This window comes from Miscanthus floridulus, chromosome 3 (assembly GCF_019320115.1).
Source record: "Miscanthus floridulus cultivar M001 chromosome 3, ASM1932011v1, whole genome shotgun sequence".
Classification (NCBI taxonomy): Eukaryota; Viridiplantae; Streptophyta; class Magnoliopsida; order Poales; family Poaceae; genus Miscanthus; species Miscanthus floridulus.
The window spans coordinates 146,336,773-146,360,549 of record NC_089582.1 but is presented as its reverse complement, the minus strand read 5'-3'; the positions used below and the strand labels follow the sequence as shown (position 1 = coordinate 146,360,549).

General features: G+C 39.3%; 1 pseudogene; it reads left to right on the top strand.

Annotated features, from left to right (window-relative positions):
- Positions 1-895: 895 nt before the first annotated feature.
- LOC136542768 (exocyst complex component SEC8-like) lies at positions 896-23,134 on the top strand (annotated as a pseudogene).
- The last annotated feature ends 643 nt before the right edge of the window (positions 23,135-23,777 follow it).

The following is a 23,777-nucleotide window of genomic DNA, read 5'->3' as shown; positions in this document are numbered from 1 at the left end:
TTCAAGGGGTCTGGCAAAGCGAAGTCCACGCCCAAGGAGTCTAGCGTGACGGAGACCGCGCCCTCGGAGTCGGGTGAGACAGAGCCCGTACCTTCAGGGTCGAGGGAGTTCAAAATATGCTCTTGACCATCCGGACGAGTTAGCGTTCGCGGCCATCAGCTACGCATGTGCTATTGTTGGGTCATCTTTGCATACCGTGTGGTACAACGCGGCCCTGCTACGCAACAAGTTCTGTATGACGGTGAATAGTGAACAAAGTGTTTTATAATCTTTTTCAGAAAGTACAAAAATAGTTTTCATTCCAGCCTTTTCATCCTCCGATGCATACAGCCCTAATGCATTACTTTATCCGACCAATATTAGCTGGTTTAGGTTTATCATAAGTCATTTTAAAAAAAAATTGTTTATGACCATAGAAAAATATAGATTGACATCACTATTTCGCTCGACAAAGGACTCTTGACTCCTTTTCATTGGTGGATAATGTATATTGTTATAGCTATTGTTGGTTGAATTTATAAACGTTTTACTTAGGACAAATGTATATGGACTTATATTTGTGATCAGAGTTGGTATTACATACATAGTCATAATGTGAAATAGATAGTAAGGGGGAAAACAAAAATGTATATCTAGTCTAGTTTAACCAAAAATCCTATTGTTTCTTCTATAGCATTTGATTTTATTTTTCTGTGAAAATATAAAACTGAAAACAATTTTGGTCTCTCCTTTTTTTTTGAGCAAAAATTTTGGTCTCTCCTGAATCATGACCCTCTTCCACCATTCTCCGAATGGGCCTACTACCCATTTCTCACCCACTTCCCAGTTCTCGGCTACCGTGGGCCGGACACACGCACACTGGCCCGAACGGCCCGTCTGCTCCTTGTTGCTGACGCGGTGACGGACGCTGATGGAGTCTCTGCTTGTGGTTGTGGAACTGGACCACCATCACCATACACACACCAGCTGTGCTGACGCGGTCGTTCAACCGTTCCCCACCGCCGGCCGGATCTCCTGGGAGGCGACGCCGCGACCGCGAGACGGCGACCCCGCTCCTCCGCTTCCGCCGGTGTCCTCCAGCACGATGAGCCGCAGCGGGCCTCGCCGCGGCATCTTCGATGGCCTCCCCATCCCGGCCGACAAATCCGTAAGTTCCCCACCGTTGTTCCTCGCGTCGGCTGGCCCGGAAGTGTGATCGTCGGAAATGCTAATTCTCGTCGTCTCGGTGCGGGGGCGCAGTACCTCAAGGAAGGCCTGTCGCGGATCGACGAGAGCTGGGCGGCCGCTCGGTTCGACTCGCTGCCGCACGTCGTGCACATCCTCACCTCCAAGGACCGCGAGGGCGAGATCCAGTTCCTCAAAGAGCAGAGTGACCTCATCGAGGACGTCGTTGACGAGGTCGTGCACGCCTACCACCACGGCTTCAACAAGGCCATCCAGAATTACTCCCAGGTTCGTCGCGGTCCGCCCACCCAGGGATTCCTTTTGTTTTATTTATTTCTCTGGTGATGACGAGCCCCTTCAGTCGTGCGCACCTGAACTCAACATGCCTCGTGGAGCTGTTGGTTTAATTTCCGTTTTCCTCTTCATCCATGCACCGTGGCGACAGATCCTGCGGCTGTTCAGCGAGTCTGCAGAGAGCATTACCGGACTCAAGGGGGAGATGGAGGAGGCCAAGAAGCTGCTTGGCAGGAAGAATAAGCACCTCGGCCAGCTGTGGTATCGGTCCCTCACACTGCGCCATGTGCTCTCCCTTTTGGATCAGGTCGAGGATGTTGCCAAGGTCAGTTTATAAGCTGTTCATCTCTTCCGATTATGTGCTCTTGCTGACAATATTATGGGCATGCTTGGTTCTAGGCCCCAATTGGCCGCTGCTGGCCTAGCCAAAATTTTGGCTGGTCAAACTGTCTTGCTGTAGAGCTCTGTGTTGCCCTATATTGTTTCCTCCATATAGCACAGATTCTGTCTGTACTTTAGTAAGCTAGTATCCAGATGTTGACAGTAAGAAAGTATGAACCAATTTCAATCATTTATGGGTAGGAGAGTCTAGGAAATTGTGCCATTATAATATTATATGCATGTGAGTAAATTTCATGCTGGACAGCTAAACTTGCCACCTTAGACTTCTTACATAATCTAAGTAGGTGAATTTAGTAACCATGTTCTGAATATATGTCTGATACATATTCTCCAAGGGTTATTGCAGAATCCAATGGTTTATGGATTATGTTTTGACTGCCCTTATGTTAAAGATCCGCGGCAAATCCCAAAGCAAAACTATTAAAAGATTCTAAGTTGAGTTTGGTCTGTGGAGAGCAAAGTTGTTTTGATCATATCTTGAAGACAAATCCTAAATCCTAAAAAAGGCTTGAAATCATGTGAACAAGTTTTTAATGTGACAGACGCAAATTCTAGGGTCAAATGGGATATGAATGACACTTGGTCCTTGAAGGCCACTTTTCATGCCTTGGCTCAAGCCAATCCCAAGTCGACTTTTGAGTTTACAAATGGGCCCAGCCTTGGCTCAGCCAAAGTTGTTTGATGTTCGAGCTTGGCTCAATAAAGCTCAAAACTTCACGTTAATGTAAAATCTTCTATAAAAGCATGACTGGAGCTTGATCTCGGCCTCATATAATGCCTCATCTTGTTTTTTCTTCTTGAATGCACATGCCAAATATTAATTGTGATGCCTCGTACAATAGTTGGCCAATAGGTTCAGCTCAACAAGTTAGGAGGTAAACATCTGGTGAAAAAAAAAATCTAGAACAAGTAGAATTAGCTTTAATCACACAATTTGTTCTCGAGCTATTTACACCATTCTGTCTACTTTTCAACCTTGACTCTATCTTAAACTTGAGGGAGTTATTCTGCTAACATGGTGAATATCATAGGTTCCTGCTCGAATTGAAAACTTAATGGCAGAGAAGCAGCTGTATGCTGCAGTGCAATTGCACGTCCAATCAGTGCTGATACTAGAACGAGAAGGCCTTCAAGCGGTTAGTCGCTACACCAATCAAATTTATTTCATGCTTTACCTTTCTGAAAATTTGAGCAAGGGTTATCTTGTGTTTACCTTGCATGTACCTTTCAGTTAAGGTTTTCATATATTGTATGCTTTGCTTTAATCCAACAAAATGCTAAACTGCACTTATGCTGTCGTTGCATTGTTAATAGCTATGGTTCAGTACATGAACTCAATAGGTTCCGGAGTATTTATGTTGAAATGTCAGTTTAATCATCATCTGCGTGTGCAAAATTTGTACCTGGACATTCAACTCAGCGAATGTCCAGGATCCAAATTTGCTGCTAGGCTGCGTTTCTCATTTTTGGCTGAGGAACCCCTTTTGCAGTGCCCCTTCTGATGAATGGGTAATTGTGCTGGGTACCTAGCTAGTCTTAGTTGTTAGACCTGATGAAAACGATGAGTATTGCAAATATTTAAGTTAGTAAGAGTTCTATCAACTTTCTCTGACAACTGGATAAAGGTTTGCCAAAATCTCACACGGATTGGTAGTTATTGTTACCCATAGTTTAATTTGATGGACATATGTTGATGAATTTGTTAAAACTTTAGATCAGCAGCATTTTTGGTTATTAAATAGATTTAAGCCTTGCACATTTAGTTCCCAGAGTGATGACAGAACATATTTTATAGGTTTTGTTAGTTATTATGTCATTATTATATGTCCTCTGGGTTTGTTGTCCATCCTTATATAGTATGTGGCTCAAGACAACTGTGTAGCCTATAATGAGCTAACAAATATTCTTCTAATCTTCTTCCAACATAGCAATGTCACAAACTAACAAAAATTTAAAGGTAGGTGCTCTTCAAGATGTTCGTTCTGATTTAACGAAGCTGCGAGGAGTACTATTTTACAAAATTTTGGAAGAGCTGCATGGTCATTTGTACAACAATGGTGAATATAGGTATGTTTTGATTTCTTCTGGTCTTCTTTGATGATCTCAAGTTCTCAGTTGTTTCTGTAGCTGCTTCTTTTTTATATTACATGCTTTCTATGGCATATCACATATTTACTTAATTATAATGATGTTGGCACTGGTGACTGTGTTCTGCACTGAAAATCTCATTTTGATGTGATTTCTTGGTAACTCCTTTGGTAGTGGTAAATAATATGCATCATGCAATTGACTGCTGTGATTCCATCATTGATCAACAATTGTTCACTTTCCAAGATTTTCTCTGCAGCTCTGCGACTTTAAGTATGGTTGACAGTGAGGAAGTACCGACTTCTACAGCTGCTGGGCGCTTGGTAAATAGCATGCAACCTCTTTCAAGGAGAACTAGATCAATGAAAGGTGACAATCACATTGGTGGGCCAGTAGATGGGTTTCCAAAAGTTAGTTCTGTTGATGGAGGGTATGTTCAACTTCCTACTCTTCCTAGCATTTGATGCATATGCCTTTTGGTGACTTAATCCTGTGCCCAAGGGTCAGAATGCATTTCACTCTGGTGACTTCCAGGCAAAACATTTTAAAGGTGATAAATGACCAAAAACCTGCAATTTGTCATGAATATTAAATGTATAGATTAGACATACAGTATTGCAATCTTCTTAAGTTATAAAAGTAAATTACTATAAAAAAATCACGGTAAAAGTTTTCTTTTGGAGATTTTATCAATTGCACAAAAGTATATGGCAACTTTGTTAGCAACTAGATGTTTCTATGACGAATATCTGCCTGATGTGAAGTTGTGAACATTATATGCTTCATAGTAATACTTATTCAGGGTGATCCTCAGAAGACTTCAGCTTACATCTAGTTAATCTCAGCACAATATCATGCCTATAAACAGACGCATATAGTTATTTTAGACATAAGCTATTGCATGATGTTTGCTTCCATGAATTATGTTAAGAATTTGTGGCATTTATATCACACTCATGTAATTCAGTAATTGTGGTCCTTTCTTAATGAATGGAATACATTAGCAACTTGTGTCTCTGTTTTTTTTTTCAGTTCTTCATTTGATGGCCCAGATGATAATAGCTTAGACATGAGTGAAAGTGATGGACACACTCGGAAGGATTCGAAAAGTTTTTCTCGTGAAATCCCAATTTTTCTTTCCTGTGCTACACCAGATGAGTTTCTTGTATGTCTTTGTTTCTCAATCCATGGTTGTGTAATTGTTTCCTCTCAAGTTTCCTCACTTATATTTATTTGTTTTGAATGCTTCTTTAGGAATCAATGATAAAGGCAGATGCCCCCCTTAATGTGAAGTACCTGAGAACATTGGTACAATGCTTATCCATGCTTGGAAAGGTTGCAGCTGCAGGAGCTGTGATATGGTACTTCTCATCCTATCCGTTTTTCATTTTTCTTACAGAAGAATAAGCTCTGTATTTATCTGTTATGGGTTTAGATTGATTGGAGAGGGAAAGGGAGAGGAAGAGGACAGCAGCAGCTGAGGAAGGGCCACGGTACTGTGTACAGTACTGTTGGCATGGCAGCAGCCGTATGAACAGTAACGCTGGAGGGAGAGGGAAATCCCTTCTATTGTCCTCTGTTTATACTCAACTTGGCACTCAAGCCACCCTATAGATGGGATTTTATAAACATAATCCTGTACTTCCTAACTTATCAAACCACTTGCCTAACAGATACTTTGTTGGAAACTTGGAATACTTTCTAATCTACTGATTCTAGAAGGTTCTGCATGGTCTAGCACAGCCCATGGCTATCTGGGCCTTAACATTGTCATGGACGGTTATCATAGAAATTTCTTCCAGAGAACTAGATCTTCCTTATTTATTACTTAATAAATGTAAATATGTACAAAGATCATCCTTATTACTTAGTACCGCTGTACCAGAACAAACTCCCTTCCCTCCCTTCTAGATACAATTAGAACTATCTAATACGTTAGTATCATGACAAGAACATGTTGTTTACTCATGTTAGAAAGATTTCTTTAGAACTCCATTTTGTGGTTTATAGCAAGATAATCTTGCATATGCTATTTTGATTTTCACTTTAACTTTTGGGTTGTTTTTAATTAGTAGCATTTTCATGACAGCCAACGAGTACGCCCTACAATCCATGATGTTATCACTTCAAAGATTAAAGCATATTCTGAAGGGGCTTCAAAATCCAGTATAGACAAAGCTGCAAAAACCTCTGATGTGTTGCATTCAAATGGACCCATTCCCCGCTTCCAAATGCTCAAACAGAAAACAAAGAGTGGTGCATCTGTAATGGCAGCACAACTAGTTGTCAGTCCCATTTCGCCAGCTATGGCACCCACAGGAGATGCTCAGCGTGCAGCTACTCAACTTCTTAAATCAATATTTGAATGTCTTGCAGAGATACTTGGTAGGTGCTAAGTATCAGTTAGTTTGGTTTCATACAAACCTGTTTCTTATTGATTTGCAAACATTAAAATTTATTTTGCTTGTCAGAGAACCATATTATTGTTGGAGAACTTCTTGAACAAAAATCAACATCTGAGGTTGATAATGTAAACACACCTCATATTGCAAATGGGGATGCAAGCTGGAATCCAGACTCTGAATCTTCGCAAGCTACTGGTGGTTTCAGTGTTGCATTCTCTCTATCAGTCGTGCAGGTATCCTGTTATACTACCTGTCTATCATTTTTACTGTGATCTGATTTTTTTTAATATTCAATCCATACATTTTGTACTCTCTCTTAATGAAATGACACGCAGCTCTCCTGCATCCCCCAAGAAAAAAAATCACATGCATCCATTCATGTTTTGGAATTTGGTATATTACCATGCCTTTTTATTTGGAAAGGTTTGATGTAATGCCTGTTAATCAGTAGTGTGGGTTATAACCATGTTCTGCCTTGTGCGATGAAATGTATAGTCCTGCCATTGTAGTGTTCTCTTTGAGTTCTTATGCTTCCTTTCACATCTGTGTTTCTTTTTTTTTGTTAGAGTGAGTGCCAGCAACTTTTGTGTGAAATTTTGCGGGCAACTCCAGAAGCTGCTACTGCTGACGCAGCTGTCCAGACAGCTAGGCTTGCAAATAAGGATCCAGTGAAGGAAAAGAGGCAAGTATTCGCCTATGAGTGGCCTTCTACATGGATCACTATAATTTATTTGCATATTCACAATATGGAAAAAGTCTAGATCACCCCCTCACCTATAACAAGAAGTCTAGTTACCACCCTCAACTATAAAACCGGATTTTCTACCCCCTGAACTTTCCAAAACCGGTCAAATAACCCCCCCAAGCGGTTTTGGACGGTGGTTTGCTATAGTGATGGTGGTTTTGTCTTTTTCTTTTTTATTTATTTCTGCTGAATCTTTGAAAAATCATAGTAAATCACAGAAAAATCATAAAATGGAAAATCCAATTTTGTTGGACTCCACATGAGTAGATCTACACAGTGAACATATAATATGGTATGCTTTGGTACAAAGTTTTTGCTGTAGCTTTAGATCTATGCTTTTCTATAATTAATTTAAATAATTCATAGATGCAGCTTCTATGATCCAATTGTGGTGAAATTTTTATGGTGGGCTAATTATTGTATGATTGAACTGTAGTAAAATTTTCATACTCATTGGATCATGTATAACTTAGTTCAGGGGGTAGAAACCTAAATAAATCTATAACTTAGATTTAACAAGAATAAACCTAAATAAATCTATAACTAAGTTATACATTATCCAATGAGTATAAAATTTTTACTACAGTTCAATCATACAATAATTAGCCCACCATAAAAATTTCACCACAATTGGACCATAGAAGCTGCATCTATGAATTATTTAAATTAATTATAGAAAAGCATAGATCTAAAGCTACAACAAAAACTTTGTACCAAAGCATACCATATTATATGTTCACTGTGTAGATCTACTCATGTGGAGTTCAACAAAATTGGATTTTCCATTTTATGATTTTTCTGTGATTTACTATGATTTTTCAAAGATTCAGCAGAAATAAATAAAAAAGAAAAAGACAAAACCACCGTCACTGTAGCAAACCACCGTCCAAAACCGCTTGGGGGGGTTATTTGACCAGTTTTGGAAAGTTCAGGGGGTAGAAAATCCGGTTTTATAGTTGAGAGTGGTAACTGGACTTCTTGTTATAGGTGAGGGGGTGATCTAGACTTTTTCCTTCACAATATTGTAATCGAGTCAATTGTTATGTAATGTCCTTTGCAATGAATGGTGATCTGTTTACTTATTATAATGTGTGGTTCGCATGCAGCTGCTTCTTTTTCATAATTTTTTTTTGAAAGTAATAGCAGGAGTTCTGCCTTTCAATTAAGAAGAATAGAATTGGCCTAGTTTATAAGGGAAACCAGGCCTGGAAACCTTACATAGGCACAGATTAAAACACAGAAAATACCCACGACACCAGAACATCATAGCCCTGACGACTAACACACAGAGGTAACACAAATGCCAACGACGCCCACCACGTGTCCTCAGTGCCGAACTGACCACAAGCAGCAAAAAGCAGCTCCGGCTTCCCATGGTGAACAACAGCCAAACGCTTTGACCTCCTCCCATCATCCGGTATCTTCGACAAGATCATGTACCGAGTCTCACCTTGCGCCGTCATTTAGTGCCCTCTATAGCAGCTTGGCCTGGCACGGCATGAACGAGTCCTCGAGCAGCAAGGAAGCATTACGTGGCAATCTGCCCCAGCATGGCTGGTCCGTCAAGGCCACTGAGTGCCACTGAGTTGTGGAGGAAGCAGGGATTGTTGGATAGGCTTGGCTATTGACTGGATGAAGTTTGCCAGCGCTACCTCACGTGCAGTCTGGCCATCATCCTCTGGCAAAGGTGGCGAAGTGTGTCCGTGTCCTACAATGTCCATGCAAGGGTCATGTTATTTTTTTCGAAGTTAAATTGCATACGAATCTCATGCATACAGGGTTCAATATTGATAGTTTTTTGCAGGCTATAGCTTTCTTTTGCATATGTTGGTTCATAAGCAATAGACACGTGTGTTCTTGGCTATATGATCTGTAATGCTTGAAACTGGGGAGCACTTCATATCGTTATTGATTGCTTTGAATGACTCAAATTTTCACTTACTAGAACTTATTTTTTTCTCTCAAAGACTATAGGGGTAGAACTTAAAAGCCTGATTACATTTACTAATTTAAAGAGTAAGAGGACTGAACTTGTGAAGAAATAATTAGCTGATTTATTTCTTCTCAGCAAAAAGGTGCTTCTGTTTGCTTCACTTTTGTTTGTTTGAGCCTTTGAGGTGAGTGTGGAGAGAGTAGATTGTGAGAAAAAAATCTCACTTTAGTGTTGAATACAATTGTCATTTCATAGGGACTATTTGTATCCACAATGCTTGACTCTAGCATGTGGCACAAGCCATCTTGTTGCAGGTTACAATAGTGTCACTTGCTCTGTGAGAGCTTGTGTGGCTATTCATTTACTTCATGCCTAGTGCTTTATTTTGGAGAAGATCCAACTTCGATTATATCTATTGGTTCTTCTAGATTGATGGCTTAGATCATTTCAATTTGCCTGTTGTCAAGAAAATAATTTTAAACATGTAAACTGATACTTTCTTTAGTAATATAAATATATCTCTAGCCTTTGTGTTTCCTTCTCTTTTTAACATCACTGGATTACTAAACATTCTTCCTGCAGGGATGGATCAGAAGGCCTTTCTTTCGCTTTCCGCATTACTGATGCAGCAACCCCAGTGCCAAATGAAGGTATGTACTGATGACCACCTTATTATGCATCATTTGGACGAAGTTTTGTTTCTCGTCAAGCTTTTGTTGGATGTGTCTGTTGGTAATATGTTGTGACTAGTACGGAATTTTTTCTACTTGCTTTTGTTTTTCACTAGTGGAAATGCACGTGCGACACGCATGTGTTTATGGTTGTAATGTATGAGAAAGAGCAAAATATCATAAAGAAGGCTGGAGTTTGGAATACAACACACTTGTACAATTATCAACATAAAGAAGGGTGCATTTATGCTAACACACTTGTACAAATCTACTGTAAATGTTGTTGTGACCGTTTTCTTGGAACAGCAATGGCTATCACCAGTAGGTGGACCATATGGGACTACGGTTCTGGCCTGCAGGGACAGATAAACTTTCATGTGATGCATAAAGAAAAACCACTCTAAGATTAAGTTACTCTTGTTCTTTATGGCTTACAACAATATAGAATTTCTGTCCAGCAAGATTAAGTTCCCTAACAGCATGTGTCCAGGCCAGCTTATCTATTTCAATGTACCTTCTGTGGTCAATAACTACCATTATTTTCTACTCCCTCTGTCCCGATTTATTTGTCGTTTCCGGTTTTCGTGCCACAAGTTTGACTCGATTTGTATAAAATACTAGCAACATTTGTATCTCCAAATAAATTTATTAAAAAACTAGATTCAAAGATCTTTCCGATGATACTAATTATGTATCATAAATATTAATATTTTTTAATATATATTTTGTTAAAATTATTTCTCGGGAAGCGAAAGCGACAGATATTTTGGGACGGAGGGAGTAGAAAATAGCCAAAAAATACTGTTCTAACAAGGTTGTATCACAATATCAGCAGCCTGGACAGCATCTTAAAATATATAATGAATTAAAAGCCTGGACAGCATCTTAAAATATATAATGAATTAAAAGCCTGGACAACATGTTAAAATATTTGTCGATACCTCAACCCCTCAAACAATAGCATACACTACATACAGAAGAGCCAATGAATGGAACATACAATGTAACAGATATGTCATCACCTTAAAGGGCGTACCCAGTGTAGAGAGCTCCCGCTCTGTGCGGGGTCTGGGGAAGGGTGTCAGTGGCAAGCCTTACCCTCACCTGTGCAATGCGAGGAGACCGCGACTCGAACCCGGGACCTTCCGGTCACAGGCGGTAAGACTCTACCGCTTGCACCAGGCCCGCCCTTCTGATTTTGGATAGAGAAAACAAAGGAATTATTTAGGGATAGACCATAAGACTGCCATTCCTACAAAGCCTGCACATGTACAAAATGGAGTGATTTGTGTTTCTGATGACAATACTGAAATATTCATAACATGAAGGATACCAAATGCATGTAGTTTTGGTAAGTAGTCATGAATTAATCTTGGTGTTTCCATTCTGAACCCTTTGGGCTCAGAGTTCAGTAGTTCTTATACAAAATCATAAGTGATTAAAAAATACTCTTCATTATTCACCAAATATCATGCCTTGCATTCTTGCAACAAATATAACTTGTGATTCAACATTATCAGGTATACATAGTAAGATCTTAACATTTCATGGCTTCACTTCAAGAAGCTATGAAGACAGTAAAATTTTCCATGCAGTACATTGAATAATTTATTGCGTATCAAATGCAAGATGTGATGAACTATCACAGAACTTCCAGGCTCTTTTTTCAGAGAAGAAACTTTATCCAATGTTTCAATGTTTTGCATAGATGTGGTGAACTGGTGATACATGCAAATTGCAACTTCTATAATGCTCATTAACTGGTATATGATATATATATATATATATATATATATATATATATATATATATATATATATATATATATATATATATATATATATATATATAACAACAAAACTGTAGCCAACAGAATCTCACAAAATTACCTGCAACCTGATTGCCAAAACAAAAATTGGCACAGAGACGAATAGAACTTTCCATGTAACAACAGCCAATACCCCCAGATTTCTATATGCATTTATGCTCACACCAGCAGCAAACATCAATCCAAATGGAACATCAAGGTCAACAATACTCAAATCTGAAGAGACCTGCATAAAAGAATTTGTAAGTTCATCCATCAATAGGAATTACCCAAATGTAAAATATAACTTTGGTCTATCATATTTTATCTGTCTAGTTAGTTTAAAGATACAACTCATTTTTAGTCGATGAAAAATACACACCTCGCAGGCATCGCTCAGACTCATTGACTGTCGTAATCTTCCTCATCATCATCTACAGCGGGACCAGGGACGGGGAAAGATTTAGTATCTGACGCTGACAGTTGGCATACTGCATTAGAGTTTTCTTGGTTACTTAGATGATTAGCATCCAAACTCTAGTACTAATATATTTTTAGTTACCATTTGCATTGTTCTTCAAAGTTGAAAATTGTAGTCCACCACCAATATATTGTAGGTATACCTTTTTATTGCTTGCAAAATACTATTGTAGTGCCATTCCAAAAAAAAATACTATTGTAGTGATCTGAGTTTAGATGGCACAATAGCATTAAGCAATAGTTGGTACACAAAATATCATATGTGACCATTCAGTTCCAGCAAATATAGAAGGGCTACTGAAATTTCTGTAAAAAAGCTTTTCCTTTCCAAACTTCGTAAGAAAATTAGCTTTCTAAAATAAGACTTGTAATGTCGGATCTACAAACATCAAAAACATGGAAGAAGCTGTCATAGCAGGATCTGAGTGAACACTCTGAACATCTCATTACTGCAGAAAATAGGAATGATAATGTAGTTCAGTCCAGTTTCTGTTTGACTACTTTCTTTGTCATCCTGACTACAAACTTCGATATTATATTTTCTGAATTTTGAAGTACCCTAATCATGAGGTTTGTGACCAATTGACTATATCTAAATTATTTGACAAACCAATGATGCATCATTTTGACTGGGACTATTGAAGTTTCAAAAACATGGTGAGAATAAAACCAACAAAGGGTGCAGAACGGTCAGATATGCAAAATAATGAATTTAAGATTTTTTCCCCATAATAGATAAATTTTCACCTTACTAATTAGCAGTCAAATATCAATTTCCCCCATCTGACGAGCACTGAGCAAAAAGTGAAACACCGTAGTGGATTACTGGAGCCCAAAGACATAAGCACGGTAGAGTATGATAGAGTAGGAGTTGATGCGAGTGTACTGGAACGCAGCCATACGGCAGAGGATCTTGGCCCCGAGGGAGGAGGGATGGATGTCACCTTGTCCTCTGCTTGGTGGCGCCCGAGCGATGGCGCGCTAAGGTCGCAACGACGACCTCGTCATCAGTGGCGGACACAGCCCGAGAAAGCAGGTCGGGTGGATCTGCCGGCCTGGCCGCCGCCTAGGCGGAGGTCCTCGTCGAGGTCGGCGGCAATGGTTAGGTGAGCGGCTGTCAGAGACTTTTGGCGGGGCTAGTGTTTAGGGAGCGTAGGGGCAGGCGGCGGTGTGGGCTCGCTAGGAGAGCCGTCCGCCATCGACCACCTCGTCGCACCCCAGCAGCGGACCGAACCGAACTCAGCCTTCTCGTACTTGTCGTCATCCTTTCCGCCGCCGCCGCCACGTGCATCCTTGCCGCCGCCGTTGCCTCCGGGGTCATTCTCGAAGAAGGGGCGCAGATGCGGCGGTTGTGGGGGCTGGCAAAGCGTCGGGAAGAGGAGGGAGTGGACGACGGTTTTTTTTCTCTTTGAGATGATTGAAGGCATGGGGACGACAGATACATATTTGGTGGATAATATAATCGGTGCGTGGGTACGGGCGGGTACCAAAATTATCGGTGGAAAAAAACTGGTGTGGAGTCGGACGTATAAGAGACAGAAAGTTGTCAACATAAAAAGTTTCCGACTGAGTTTCCAACCAGGTCCGTTTGTCAGATCATGGTGAGAAATTTAGATGCGTTAGATCTGAGTTTAAAGTATATCTAACGTACAAGAATCAAGGTGGGTAGAAAATATTTGAGTGAGAGTCTATTTCTATTTCCTTCACTCCTTTATAGTATAGATTATGACATGAGTCATGCATCTTGGCTGATTGTTGTTTTTACTTGTTTTTGTTTACTTGCTATTAAATTTGTATTTATGCCATGTATGTTCAATTTCAATCTACCACAGGTCAAGGGTGGCGAAGAAATTCCAATGTGCCTCAAGAAGGGTATGGAACAGCAAGTGTCATACCCGACCAAGGAATTTTCCTAGCCGCATCTGTTTACCGTCCTGTCTTTGAGGTGACCTGTTTTATAGCTGTCTGTTTTACATGTGTCTCACACTATCATTATTATGTTGTTCATGGGGATTTTTTTTTTTTGCAGTTTATGAATAAAATAGGGTTGATGTTGCCTCAGAAGTACTCGCAACTTGGGTATTGTGCCATCCTAACTTTAATTTACATTGACTTTGAAATCGAAAATTACTTTTTCCTTTCATAAATCTACAACTAGTTGTGATAAATCCATGCTGCCTTGTTTGAGGGTTTGTGTTATTGTTATTCTATCGGTGTGCCTCTGGCTTAATTTTTCAATTTGAATGAGAGTCCTATTAGGAAATTTGTAAGGAATGACAAGGTACAAGAGAGTAGTAAGATTGGTCAAAACCTAAGATAGTTGTTTTTGGAGGATCAAGAGCTTGGATTTAAAGCTGCCATTGGCTAGGTCTAGAAAAACTGTTTCTGGAGTTCTTCAATAAGCATAAGGTTCATTTGTGCAGCTAATTTAGAGCCACCTTTGAATAGTTTATAGGGCTTTGTACCAAGCACAATCACAGGAGGTTTTTCATTTGTTTTATTTACCTACATAGCAATCGGAACATAGGCATGTCATCTCAGTATTCAACTATGGCTCATTACCACAAATCTCTCATTCTTAAAGTCCATGTAGCATATAGAATGTGCAGAACACATCTGTTCTTTTTTTTGTTAACCAAAACTGGAGGAGCTTATTACTTGTAAAGAAGAAGAAAGTTTGGTGGAACTTATTTCCTTGGAAGCTTATTTGTTAATTAATGTTTTTCGTATCTGGGAATAATTTGGTCACAAGTGCCGGGCATGGTTTTTAAGGCGTAAAGTCGAATCAAGTTGCTAGTGGACCGGGTAGTTGTGACTATGACTGACTTGTCTGCCGTACTGTGTTACACTGTTACTGCTGCTAAGCTGCACATAACAGAGAACGGCAGAACAAATTTAGAGGAGGATCTGCGATTTTACTTGGACTTGACCTTGAGGACATCAGGGCAGCAACCATGTGCAAACCGGGTGATGGGCTCCACAGCCACTGACATCAGTGAAGCAGGAACGGCAGTGGGCGGATGCAGCATCCAGGGGTTCTCATTCTTTACCTCATGTCGCATGGTGTGCTTGTGGGATGTGGTGGGAGTTCTAAGGTGTAGTGTGCACATTATGGCTGACTGGCCTGCTGATGGCTGGCCGCCTGACCTGCAGGCCATTGACAGCAAGGTGAACTAGCAGCATATGTGGATCACATAGGTTAGCTCAGATTTGATATATAATGTTAGCTCAGATTAGCTAAAGATTTGTTAGAAGCTCTTTTGACAAGAACATCTAGTTAGCTCATGTTTGCTAGTGGTGACACTGATCGTAAGAGGCTGCTATTTTGTCTTTTGGTTTAGGTTTATGCAGAAAATAAATATGCAAGTCTCTTCTCCTTGTACCCTGCTTTTGTCTCTTCCTATCTATTCCTCCTAGAACCAGTGCCGTCCTTCACCTAGTGCCATTCTACTTGAATCATTGCCATCTAACCTCATTCCTACAGATGTTTTGATGTACTAGCATACATCACAGCTAGGGTTAACTCTCCAAGAGCCCATGTCTTTTTGTATGATGAATAGTCATATGATTAGTCACAACTAATCACCTGGCCTGCTGGCCATGCAACTAGGCCCTCAAGGGCGTACCCAGTGCAGAGAGCTCCCGCTCTGTGCGGGGTCTGGGGAAGGGTGTTAGTGGCAAGCCTTAACCTCGCCTGTGTAATGCGAGGAGACCGCGACTCGAACCCGGGACCTTCCGATCACAGGCGGTAAGACTCTACCGCTTGCAACTAGGCCCTCAAGACAAGTCATATTCTCCAGTTGGTGCTTAGTTACTGTCTGGGTAGCTGATAACAATTCAATGACTTGATAACATTGGTGGCAGCTAGTGTATATGCATCTGACCTTGTTCACGGTTGTCTCAACTGTCTGTTGCTTATAGTAGTAGATTGACCTGCGTAATATTTGATGGTTCAAGACCTATTTAGAACATATGCAAAATACCAGGCAGCCATAATACCATCAGTTACTGCTACTTAAACAATAAGAAGAACAATGCTAAAACTGTTGAGTCCTCAAATAAGTTGGGTAGGCTAGAGATGAAACCCAATAAGAAATACCAACAAAGATGATATAAGTGAAAAAAGGTACTAATCTGCCATTCAACCGTTGAATAAAATTTGTTCTTCAGATAATATCAGCACTCCTTACTCCCAAGTAGTAGGATATAACTTTATGAGGCACTGTTGCCCTTATATCTGTGGCAGTAAGTTATGACAGGCATAATGCAACTAATTCTCAATAGGGATTGACTTTGTTCCAAAACAAAGTCATATTATTTCTACCTAATAGCAGGTATGCATGATTTGGAGGAATGAAGCATGTTAAGCCCTACATATTTTTCCTGAAAATTGATTCTCTATGTTGGAAGATTTATAACTAGACCATGTTTATTTACTATTGCTTTTTAACATGTGTGTGCAGGAGTGATGGCTTATTGGCTTTTGTGAATAACTTTCTGAAGGAGCACTTCTTGCCAGCAATATTTGTAGATTACCGAAAATGTGTTCAGCAGGCCATATCCAGTAAGTCAACACGTGAACTTTGTGCCTGTGCACAGAACTTCATTTTTTTGGGTTCCTAGGGCGAACAATCCTAATACTGTGAAACTGATCCAAGAAGTTGAAAGTTGATTTTTTCCCCTATAGTTAGGTGTGAACAGTTGTATTGTGAAATCTTTTTCCTCCAAGCACATAGTGCCTGTGGTATGTGTGACTGATCAAGATAGCTAAGGGTTCATGGAATGGGGTAAATGTTTACCAACAAATTTGATCCAAGCATTAATACCACATTGGTTTTGGCCCAGACTCATGATCCTATATAGTGCCCTTGGCATCTATTAACTGTCTCTAATGTTCTAGTTCTGGAATCAATACAATGCTGAGCTTGTTGTAGTCATAATAACCTGGTACCTTAACTAACTGCCTCAAAGTACGGGATGGATTGATCCATTTTGAAACCTTGAATCATCAATTGGTTACTGGATATTAAGAAGTCCAAAAGAAATTTGTTGCCCACAGATATATTTGTAGAATTTTTGGCGTCCGTAATACTCGATATGTTAGTCAATTTATTTTAATAAACATATCGATGCATGTAATGATATGGTATTAGTGTTAAGGAAAGTGATACACAATTAAAACAACAAAGAAGAGCAAAGTACCAGGATTCGAAGAGAGATTGAGAGGAATCAAGAATCCAAAATCTTTCCAAATTAGCGTGCCATTTATTTGATATATCAGCTGGTCCACTTACAAGGTTAGTCTGGCTCTGCCATTGAACTTATCAGCCCTTGCATGTGTATTTTTTTTATATACGCATGTTTCTTAAAACTACATGAATGTGACTTCTTTTCCTATCTATTTAGGAGTCCTCATTGGAAATTGCTTAGTCTTCCAAATTACATATATGAAAAAAACATATTATATGTTTGTTTTATTATCATGTGATATGTGCATACAATTGTTGCTGGACCATCAAACAGTGAATGGGCTGTTACTGTGTTGTTCTGACCCTGCCCATCTGTGAAGAAATGCACAATTGAGTTCAAAGACTTTGTTAGCATTTAGTAATGACTGCAAAAAAGTTATTACATGCTTTCTCACATATTTGTACAAATTTGTTACCATGCATCTTTTGATAGGCCCAGCAGCATTTAGACCACGTGTACATGCAACCTCAGCGTATAGTTCATCGGTGGAACTTGGACGCCCTGTGCTTCAAGGGCTTCTTGCTGTTGATATAATAGCCAAAGAGGTAGTTTACCCGGGCACCCGCCCAAAAAAATCTTGTCTTTTCCTTCTAATTTTAATTATATTTATTTGTTGCAATTCCTTATTTTTCTTCCTAGGTTCTTGGATGGGTTCAATTGATGCCAAACTATGCGACTGAGCTTGTGGAGTATGTACGCACATTTTTAGAACGTGCTCATGAGAGATGTCGTGCATCATATATGGAGGTATTCAATACACTTAAATGAATTTTATTGCATCCATGATCAGAGAATTAAATATATATTTTTAGAAAGATATGTAACTGGGATCAAGATCATAGGAAATAGGTAGACCTCGAGACATATGGCCTTGAGACCTTGTGGCCATGCGCATTGATGTTGGATGAAGCAAAAGGCAGTGAACTGTAGAAGAACATAAATTTCTAGCGACAGATGGTCAGTAGGCACATGAGTAAGGAGAGAAAAATTAATGGGATGGCTACAGATACATAGGGAAATATATAAAAAGACGTCAAACTTTCAAGATATGTAATATATTAGCAGGGAGACTTAAAAATGCAGAAGGCCAAAAGTAACAAAACTGAACGCAGTGTTTTCCTAGACACCACATGCTAGATAGTCGATCACCCCAACATCTAGAGTCGTTTAGACAGTCTAGATGACTGACTAGACTGTTTAAACATTTTATACTGTAGCAGTATATAAATAGATACTTAAATAGCTTTATATTTTCCGTAGTTGCATACTATGCTTTTCAAGAAAAATCTAAGGCACAGCTTCTTGGGGTAGAATGTTAACTTTAGTCTTCCATTCTGTCCGCAAATTAATTCATTAAATGATATTCATCAACCAATATTATTGAATAATAACTATCGTATCGGATATCGCCCTACTGCTGATCCTCCCTCATTTTGCTTGCCATTGCCTAGATGAGCGCATATGTCCAACATCTACACTGCTTTGTATATACTTTGTAATTGTGATGTTTATGTCATGCATAATTGTGATGTTTACACTGCCTTTTGAAGATCATTGACTGCTTAAACTTTCTAGCGTTTTATTCATGATTTTAGGCCCTAAAGGCTTAAACTACATAACAACTTGTTTGGTATATGTCCAGCATTTACTGTTCATGACATTTTGACTACTTAATACATTCACCCGTTAACTACCCCAGCAAGGCCAGCAGCAAGAAATACTTTCTCCAAACATGAAAATCATATGATTTGTCTTGAAAAATACTTTCATAGTCTCATAAATTTGTTGGCTTCTATAAATGTATTACAGTAGAAAATAGTCTTCGATATTCTGGTGTTGTTCCTTTTCAGCGAAATAGATATATTTACCCAAATGTAAATGTGAGAGAGGCAGAGGAAGACCGAAGTTGACTTGGGTAGAGGCAATAAAAGGAGACTTGAAAGGATGGAATATACCCAAAGACTTAGCCTTAGATAGGAGTGCTTGGAAAACAGCTATTCACGTGCCTGAACCTTGATTGCTTTTGCTGGGTTTCAACTCTAGCCTACCCCAACTTGTTTGGGACTTAAAGGCTTTGTTGTTGTTGTTGTAAATGTGAGATACATTTAGGGTTGTAGATAAAGGGCGTACCCAGTGCAGAGAGCTCCCGCTCTGTGCGGGGTCTGGGGAAGGGTGTCAGTGGCAAGCCTTACCCTCGCCTGTGCAATGCGAGGAGACTGCGACTCGAACCCAGGACCTTCCGGTCACAGGTGGTAAGACTCTACCGCTTGCACCAGGCCCGCACATTTAGGGTTGTAGATATATTTGCCAAATGTAAATGTGAGATATATTATGCAATCGGACCGCCATGTACCTTTTTAAAACAATGACATGCAGCTCTCCTGCCCGTTCGAGGAAAACAAAGTGATACATTATGCCAACTGAGCTAGCAGACTCTGCTTTGAGTTGGCATATTTCAACTCTGCCAGTTCCGCTTCCGATATTTCTGATAGTTGTATTTCTGGCATTATCTTTTTATTCCAATTTTGAGAAAAAAAATCTGAAAGTGGTTTGAGGCACAGATGGACTCCAATTGTTGTCACCCCTACACATTAGTACACTGTTTTCTTGTGTCTCTTGCAGAGTTCTTGATTCTTGTATTGTATGTAAAAATTGCAGGCTGTCCTTGAAAAGCAAAGTTATATTCTCCTTTCAAGGAATGATGTTGAGAGTTTAATGCGCCTGGAACCAGCAAACATTTCTTTGCAAAATTCTACTAGTGAACATGATAACAATGTAACAGATGCAGAGGCAGTCGAAGTAGAGATTGAACTAAGTGATCTTTTATTAGATATGTGCCCAATAAAACAGGTACCTTTTATCATATTTACAAATTTGTTGAATACGTTTTATTTGTGTTGATAAGTTCTACTCCTATATTTGTTTTATTTTGAATTTTTACGATATTCCATTTGAATCAATGACCAACCATGTTGGCATTCTTCAAATTCTGCATTCTTTTCTGCCGGACATTTAATAATTAGTTCAGCTGCTTCTTTAGTCACAATTTCTTGTTTGTCTGCAAAATTTAATAATGTAATTGTAAAGATCTGGTTTATATGTGTTACAGCCAATAGAATCAATATAAGCCTGTTTTGTTTTAGTTTGGCTCAAGTGGCGTACTATCTTCAAAAAAATTTTGTCACTAGGACTTTAAAGAAATCGATACAACACCCAAATAGAAATTTAAGGTCAATAGCTGCCTTATGTACAGACTGGAAAATGGCATGCAGTTTAATGCCTTACAGTGATAATCTGATGTTAGTTATCAATTTGTAAGATACTCTGTGCTGCTGCTTGTAACTTCTGTTCGTGTACTTGTCTATGCAGGAAAACTTGATCCATGATGACCAGAAACTGATATTGTTGGCTTCTCTTAGTGACTCATTGGAATATTTAGCTGATTCAGTTGAAAGGTAATCCTATTATTTACAGTATTTTTAAAGCATCACCTATTGTAATAACCGTTAGAGGCAATCTTGTCTATTTGGTTCATTATATAGATCTTAGAGGGCAGTGTAGTTAGGGGCGGGGAGTGAGGATTAGGGAGCTGATGATGTAGAGAGAATGGGGAGGCAACAGAGCAAAACTGCATAGGCTTTCCCAAACCTGTTGCTTCTTCTTTCTAGTTTCCTCTTTTCTTCCCTCCTCCCTGCTGCTATTTTGCTGTTTTTCTTCTTGGTGTTGTGGAGGGTGGTCTGAAGCCTGAGGAGTTTAAGAATGTGTGCTTCAACGCCTGAGATCAAACTATACCATCCTACTTGCATCGAACAATTGTAACAACTATTGGGTTTTACTCTGGACTGGTTATTGTAGTTAATTAGTGATAATTCCGTTCTTTCTGTTAAACGGTTGGTTAAACTTGTATCCAGCTGGCTAAACAATCGGGGTACTGTAACTGCAATCATATGGGATGTCATGTGAAAGATTGCCAAATATCCTTTCTTACATCCTCTTCTAGCTTAGTGTACCAACCCGTTGTCCGTTCCAAAATTCTTCAGTAAAATAAGTGTCAGATTTTGTGAGGTCTTGATATGTTGGATTGCCACGCCTTGCCTCACTTAATAACACTGAATACTGATTGATTTACATTAACACTGACAAACCCATTTTAGTTGATAAACTATGGTTGCGGAATAATTTGGTTGAGTACATACTTAGCTGAAAGGCACAAATGCTGCACGGGCCAACTTGGAGAAAAGTGCACGCTACAGATCTCTTGCAAAAATCTATTAAAATCAAATTTGGCTTAAGCGAAGAACAATTATCGCCAGTGGCTATCCATTTTGTACTACTAAAATCATATTTGTTGCTGCATGAATTTGTAATACTTTTGGTTATTGAGGAATTTCAGGCTTGGGGAATCATTCATAAGTCCACCAACCACTTCAGAGAGCATAAATCATAGCTATGGTCGACATGCCCGCTCATCTAGTGCAATTCCAAAAGGTCTCGCATCTCTGGCTAATGAGTACAGAAGGCTAGCTATTGATTGTGTCAGAGTATTGAGATTGGAAATGCAACTAGAGGGCGATATACCACATGCAGGTAGTAGCACTATAGTTCCTTTTGGCATCAGTCTGTTAGATGTATAATGTGCCAAAAAATTCAATCACACAATTCGTACAGGAAATGACCAAAAGAGAATACGTCGAAGATCAAGATGCTGAAGATCCCGATGACTTTATTATCTCCCTTACAACTCAGGTATGCGACCAATAAAGGTTTGTTTTTATTTTAGCTGCAAACGTATCAATTTGATGGTAAGCTGGTTCTTCCAATGTAAACAGATTGCACGACGGGATGAAGAAATGGCCCCTTATATCACGGAATCAAAAAGGAATTACGTATTTGGTGGGATTTCCAGTGTTGCTGCTAATGCATCAATAAAGGTTTGTTTTTGTTTTAGCTGCAGTCTTGTGTTCTTCGTTGTAAGCCTACAATGTAAATTGAGATACCCTACTTACATTTCTTATTTGTATGTTCATCCAGGCACTTGCTCAAATGAAGTCAATCAACTTGTTAGGAGTCCAGCAAATATGCAGGAATTCGATAGCTCTGGAACAGGTGAGGTTTTTATATGACACCATTATATTATAGTTGTCTGCATCTGCTGTTCGTCACAGCTTTATGACAGTAAAAGGCAGACCTATATATCTAGTCACTCATTGCAAATGAAATCTCTGCAGGCTCTTGCAGCCATACCTTCAATAGACAGTGAAGCAGTCCAACAGAGATTGGATCGCGTTCGAATGTTCTATGAGTTATTAAATTTGCCTTTTGAGGTACATGTCACTTAGATTATGGTAACATAATCCTAGTCTTTCAATGTTTTTTACACTACTGCTATGTTTGCAGTCTTTGCTTGGATTCATCGCAGAACATGAATATTTGTTTTCTGCTAAAGAGTAAGCCTGCCAAATATTTTTCACTTAACCACATTGTTTATTGTTGAACGGTATTCATTTGGGTTGAAAATGTTCATTCTGCAGATACCTGAGTGTTCTAAAGGTCAATGTGCCGGGTAGAGAGATACCTGTGGATGCTGAACGACGTATCTCACAGATTTTGGGTCACTAGATCTAACTCGGACACAATGGTGCTATTTTTGATTGGTCATGCCTTATGTGGGCTTTGGCTACCAAACGGCGGTCTTGTGTAGCTTTAGCTGGTTTTTGCTACTTTAGTTATTTTGTTCATTTGTATTTCTAGTGTGGAATGATATATTCTTTTGTATGTCTTACCAGTTATCATTGATTGTAAATGTGTAGTGTTCTGAATAAAATTTCCATTCTTGATTATTGTAAATGTGTTGCCTATCTGGATGCAATATTAATAACATCATCAAATTCAGTATCCTTCTGTATGGTGCACGGACGAGCTGCCAGTCATCAAATTTTCAGTCTCTTGTAAAATTGGGAAATTGGTTGGGCATGGTTCAATCTAAAAGTACGACGGCATGAAAATGGAGAAAGTTACGCATCAAGAGTCAACAACTGTAACTTGCAGAAGTACTAGTTGAAGAAATTTTGTGCTGGGCACTAAGGTTTCAGGGTGACATGGTCACATGGATTTGTGTGGCGACTGGTTAGGGTCTTGTTTCCTTATCTGATTTCACTTTTGGGATTGTGTCGTGCTCTCTTTTCGCTTTAGGGTTTCTACTAATTTCTCCTGTGCCAACATTTTGCGTTTGCAAACTTTATTTTTAGCTTTGACTAACAATATCTGTACAGAATACATAGCTTAAACGAGGAAATTTACATATTATCTTAGAACTACTTTTTTTAAGGCACGCCACTGCCACACTACACACGCTAGAAATTAGCTGGGGTTTTGGTCGGGCTGGTCTTGCGGTCTGTACTACGCTTTCCTTTTTAATTTTCTATCGTCTATAATAAAACTTGTGCAAACTCTTTTATTTTTATTTTCTATCGTCCAATAAAACTTGTGACAAAACTCTTACCTCCTTTTTTGAAAAAAAATAACACACTTGCAAGAA